Raw genomic sequence first — 6,000 nt, 5'->3', positions numbered from 1 at the left:
AGATGTTCCAGAATTTCTCCAACTGACTCCAGGCACTGACACTCTCATCCTTTGAGATCACACCTGAGGCAGAGTCATCTGCCAGTTCCACCGGAAACCTGCTGAACGACCAATAAGAAAATGAGATGGAGTAAGGGGATTAGCAACATCAGGTTCTTCACCTACAAATGTCAAGGGTCTAGAATTGATACATGCCTCCACCTCATGAAGAGTGGTTTCTAATTCACTCTAGACAATGTCTTAGTGCCCAACGTCTTTCTCAACGCAACCTTCACTGATCTAATGAGGTGTTCCCACAGCCTCCCACCAAGGCGCATTAGGTACAATAAACTTCCATTGAGGGCATGGGGCCATAATGTTGCTTCAACAGGTTGGAGGCACCCCAAAAGGTTTTAGCATTGTCAGAGTAGAGCAGGAGGTACACCACGTCTGGCGTGGCCAAATGGTTGCAATCGTCGTGACCGAGACTCAGCAAGCTCTAGGTGGACAGCTCTGACAACTCTGGCTAGTGAGATGATCAAATGGCGTTGCCCCATAACTATTTGGGGACATCAGTACATTTCGGAGCAGATCTTTCAAGGCCAGGGCATCGGTCTGTCCATCGCATTTAAAAAGAACATGTCGGTCGAGTACTAGGAAGGAATACAATTGTGCAGATCACTTTCATCTCCTTTTACCTTGGGACATTGCCCATAGGTCCTTGGACTCCTTTTCCTTGGGTCCTATGGTGGATGCTCAACAAGTTATTTACTTCACCCAGCTCTTTGAGGGACAGGTTGCATCTCGTCCTAAGGTGTGCGGCTGCTAGGAGGTGTGTGTGTGTGTGACTCACCTCCTCTCTTTCTCCTGTCTTCCTTCCTCTTCCAGTGGACAGAGGAACAGTGAACAAGCCATCACTTGCTGGACTGGCATGCATGCAGTTGATCTAGATGACTGAGTATCCTATCTATAATCTAACTATTTGAATTAGTAGATGCAAATCTTTACTTCTCTCTAGCAAGGGGAGAGAGGGACTGACTATGAGCAAACCAGTTGGTGGTTATTCTTAGCTTTATGGTCTCCAACACAGGGATGAACAGTTATTCTTAGCTTTATAGTCTTCAACACGGGGTTCATCCAGACCTTTTCAAATCAAGGATAATACATTCCTTTAATTCGAAATGCACAGAAGTCTGACAATTGAACATCGCTCTTGTTCAATAGATCAGAGGTATGGTCTCCTTCCTTTGCTCTTTCATGATCAGGAATGAGTACCCAGGTGAGCCGACCTACCAGTCAGTTCAGAGATTTATTTGGAAGCCTCCCTCCAGAAGTAAGTCTCCCCCATATGCAAAGACTGAGGGTTTGTATTTGTGTAGCAACAAATGACAAATTTTCAGTAATTTGTATTTTTCTAACATACAAACCTCAGGCCTGTATGTTAAGGGCCACCTCTTACCACCCCTCATTCTCTTACCTATCCCAAAAGATAAACTGCATAGAGCTGAATGTACAGTATACCGACTGGGTGGGCGGTGCTTCTGCCCCTACCATCGTTAACTGTTACCATAACCAACCTTGCAAAAGTTTAATGGCCAGACTTCCAGCTTACTGAAAGTTAATCCCATTTGTAAAGACCTCAGGTTTGCATGTTACTTAAAAAATTTGTCATTTTAGCTACATAGCTTTCTAAGGATGTGTCATATGGGAATGCTCTTTAGTCTGTTGACTCACTTGCAGACGAGGTGGAAGGGTCATTGTAACTCCTCTGCCTCCACCTCCAAACTTTCCCATTTTCTTTTGGCGCCTCATTTTCTTTCACTCAGCTGAGTCGCTTCGACTGCATTCTCCTGGCTTTCAGTGAAGTATTTTCCTGTCTGCCTTTCATCGAGTCGTGGATGTGATACGGATGCTCAGCTGCTGTCGTCTCCTGTCACCAGGTGTCACTAGGAGACAGCTGTCTCCTCATATCGCCAGGCGACAGCTGGTCTAGTCTCCTGTAGCTGTTCCTCTGTCTTCTCCAGCAGAAGTCACTCTTTCTTTAGTAGGAAGTTGCAATTAGAGAGGAAGAAATGGACCAGGCAGTAATTAACTGGGATTTGACATCTTGACTTTTTCCTAGCTCCGTAAGCAACAGGAGATTGGCGACCATTGTTGGACACATTGAGATTGAATGACTCTACGTGTCTTTCCCCATGCTTTTGTTATTTCAGCATGGTTTTAGTGACTTCCCAAAAGAATGGTCAGATGTTTTGTCAAAAGAACGATCATGTGATTTGGTGGACATGCAGGAAACATTTTTCTCATACCAGTACATTCTCAATCACCTAAGTTCCTTTGAGGTGTATTTACAGAGTAGGTATTGCTGTTCGAGCTGCATTGTTTTGGCTTGTATACAATGCCTCTATGAGTATTCACGGTGAATTTGTTGCCCATAGGTGCATTGGGTCGATTTTTAGGAGCAAGATTTCCTCTAAGTCAGCTAGTTCATGTTGGCCAACTCTTGACAGTATGCCAAAGGCCAAGGATCTGTTGCTTCACCTGGCTCAGTCTCTGTGCAGTATGATTTTCAGTTGACTTCCCTAACTCCTGATTCTCATCTAGTGATGTGGGGATGATACTCGAATTTGCAGGCTTGTCTGTCAGAAGATGAATAGGCACTTGCTTCTTGAAGAATTTTAGCCCTGTAGAAGCCTTATAAGTGGTAAGGGCTTTCTTTGTTAAGCAACGTGGCCTCACTGGGGATTTTTTCAGAATAATCAGGCTTAGTTACAATACAGTCACAACATAAGAGATCATAACTTACAGCTAATGTTCATTAAATTTGTAAGTAATCCAGGACCATCATTGTCGCCAATTTCTGTAGGAGGGATGCTGAAACTAAGAGTTGACCATTTTATTATTCTTAAACCTACGTCCAGGTTTTGTTTTTTCCCCTCTGTCGTGTAACACAAAAAGAATTTTGACGTGTCGTTACACTTCACACAACATCGATCAACACTACACCTGGTAAAGCTTACTAGATGTCAGGGCAGTGGAAAGTCCATCGGAGATGCCTAATAGCTGTATCCCTGGTCAGAAAAAACTCATTGAAAGTTTGCTTCCTTGAGTGAAATGATCAATATGGTAATGGTTTGATAATTCATTCTGTGGAAGGACAGTGTTTTTCGTGATTGGGGTTCCAGAAGAACAAATCTTTTCACCGAATGGCCATTACATCCGCAAGTTCGACATTTGCTGTGGGTTTAGAGGGTCACTCAACGTAGACTTATTAGCGTGCAGATGTACAGGAACAGCCAGTCGATTACTACTCCTTTGAGGGCTCAGGCTTGAACATTGGATGTGTTTCTTTAAGTTTGGCCTGAATCATACTCATAGGCCTTTCCCCTCAGTCTACTCTGAAGTACTGTACTGTATTGAGCAAATTTCATGTTCAAGAATTGCTCAGTGACTCCTGTAGTGCCCTAGTAGCCTCAGAGCAAATGGTTTTCAAACTTACTAGCTCTCTTGGTTGATGTATCTCTTATTCTTCTGTTAATGGGAAATCAACTCAGACTACAAAATTTCATGCACTTCCACTAACTTCTGCATCTCACACTTAACTGCTTGGAGATGCTTGACTGTCTCCTCCCTATAGGGGATTTTAAAAGGTATCATGGGTTCTATCCTTAACCAAGTGGAGAACAACCATGGCCTTTTGTCAGAAGCTCAGAAGCAGCAGTTTGTGTATTGCTCAGGGTGCCTTTCTAGAGGAATTTTCAGCACTTGGAACCTTGGAGACATCAAAGTTTCTCTGCTTTTTTGGATATAGTAAGACTTTTTTGCTGTCAGCTTTCAAGCTTATCGTTCCATACTCTCCCTGGTATTGTGTGATGTGCTATTAGGTCTGACTGATGATCAGTACCTTAAGGTTTTGAAATCACTTGAGGTGGAAGCTCCTTCAATTCAGTATTATATCAATCTCTCTCTCTGGATTTAGATGCAGGTAAAAAATTCATCAGCAGATTCTTTTAAGCCTCTGGAATGAATTCTATTGAATTATTTACAGTACTATGAAAACTTTTATTTAGCACTATCAACAGTTAAAAGTAAATTTATTGCAAGCACTCTCCTTCAGGCTGTTGTAAGGGAATGCTATTTATCTTTTTGCATTATAGCTGAGAATGATATTAAGGCTAACTTTTCAGAGAACTGTAAGAATTCCATTTAACCTCTGGTGGGGAAGAAAAGGAAACAATTCTCTGTCATGTTGGGACATTTAAAACTTACTTAGATAGGTTAAGCCTGAAAGAGGTAGTTATCCTTTTATTTTGTGATTTTAGAACCTAGAACATCTGTGTCAAAGGACAAGCTTGGAGGAGGCAAAAATAACCTTTTATTTTGTGCTTTTAGAAACCTAGAATGTCATTGTCAAAGGTTAAGCCTGGAGAAGGCAAAGTTAACTTTTTGTTTTGTGGTTTTGGAAAACCTAGATGCCCTTGTGAAGGGTTAAGCCTGGAAGAGGCAAGTTAAACTTTTTTTTATTTTGTGGTTTCAAAATTCTTGAATGTCTCTGTCAAAGGTTAACCCTGGAGAAGGCAAAGTTAACCATTTATTTCGTGATTTTAGAAAACCTAGATATCTTTGCCAAAGGTTAATCCTAGAAGAGACAAAGTTAACCTTATGTTTTTTGGTTTTAGAAACCTAGAATATCTTTGTCAAGAACGCAAGTTTCTTTCACGTATTTGATTGGGCGAGTGCATGAGAACTAGCTTCATACCTTTTAGTATATTGAAGGTAAATATTCGTAATGTGAGAGCTGTTGCTACCTCATTTAGTTTGATGACTATTGTCGCATGAGGATGGGTTCAATGCAGCACAGTAGAAGTGCAATTTGGTTTTGCCATTCAGTACCTTAAGAATGCAGAATCATGTTTGAAACAGTAAAGCCCTTAGTCCACTATTAGTAGCAGGTAAAGTCTTTTCGTGAACTGAGGAAAGAGCAATCTTTCAGACTTTGTTTTAAATCCTAGGTTTTAGTATTTTGGGGAGCATGAAGGTACATACATTGTACAGGAGTGTACCTTTATATCATAAAGGTATTTATTTTTAGTGACTTGTTTTATAGGACTTTGGACCCAGGCACCCCCCATGCTGCTTCTGTTTCATTCTAACTGAATTGAAGTGGTTCTCTCCACAAGGCTGCTCTCCACTGCACATGTATGAGAGCCTTGCCCCCTGAATGGAATCCAACTTTTGGTGGCAGTAAGATCCAGAAAGGATTCCAGATCAGGTAAGAATTTAAGAAACCTTTAGTTTGAATGGCGGATTGGTCTAGCTGGTCTCCACCATGCTCCTCTCATTGTGGGAATCAGCTAACTTGAACAGTAGGTAAGATTCATCCTAAATAATATAAATTTTCACAAAAATTTTTTATTTGGATACTTACCTACTGTTAAAGCAGACCCCACCCAGCCTCCCCACAACTTGGTGGGCTGTCAAGGAGAATTCTGACAAGAGCTTAAACATTTGAAACACCTGGTGGAGAACAGGTGAACTAGACAGTCATCCGGGCAGCCATTCAATCTTTCGTTTGAATGCCAACTCACCTATCTGCATGGAGATGTAAGCTATCTTTAACAGTAGGTAAGTATTCAAATAATAAATTTTATTATGAAAATTTATATTTTGCATCATAAAGTTTTTCAAATTAACCTATCATTCATATATTGATTACCCACTTCCCATCCCCTTGTTTCTAGCTGTTTCACATACTACATGGAGTACAATTTGTACTTCATGTAGGGCACATGTTTAAATGATTGTTTAAATTCAATCTGAAAGCCAAAAGTTGGCGTGTCTGAGGCATATAGTATCATCAGCGTAGGCGCTTGTGCCCACATTGATGATACCATATGGCTGGTGGGTTTTATAAAAAAAGAAAAAAGAATTTTGTTTTTAATTCAACTTTTAAGTACTGTAACCATATCCAGAATAAGAAAAAAAATACACAAAAAGCGAGTTTTGGATAAAATTTACTTA

General features: G+C 40.8%; 1 protein-coding gene across 2 annotated transcripts in view; it reads left to right on the top strand.

The window, feature by feature from the left end:
• The window catches only part of Spx (Spliceosomal protein on the X), a 190,066-nt gene that overhangs the window by 67,751 nt on the left and 116,315 nt on the right, over nt 1-6,000 (top strand). The gene's annotated exons all lie outside the window — the stretch shown is intronic.

This window comes from Macrobrachium rosenbergii, chromosome 13 (genome assembly GCF_040412425.1).
Source record: "Macrobrachium rosenbergii isolate ZJJX-2024 chromosome 13, ASM4041242v1, whole genome shotgun sequence".
Classification (NCBI taxonomy): domain Eukaryota; kingdom Metazoa; phylum Arthropoda; class Malacostraca; order Decapoda; family Palaemonidae; genus Macrobrachium; species Macrobrachium rosenbergii.
The sequence above is the reverse complement of the archived record's forward strand: the minus strand, read 5'-3'. Positions and strand labels throughout refer to the sequence as shown.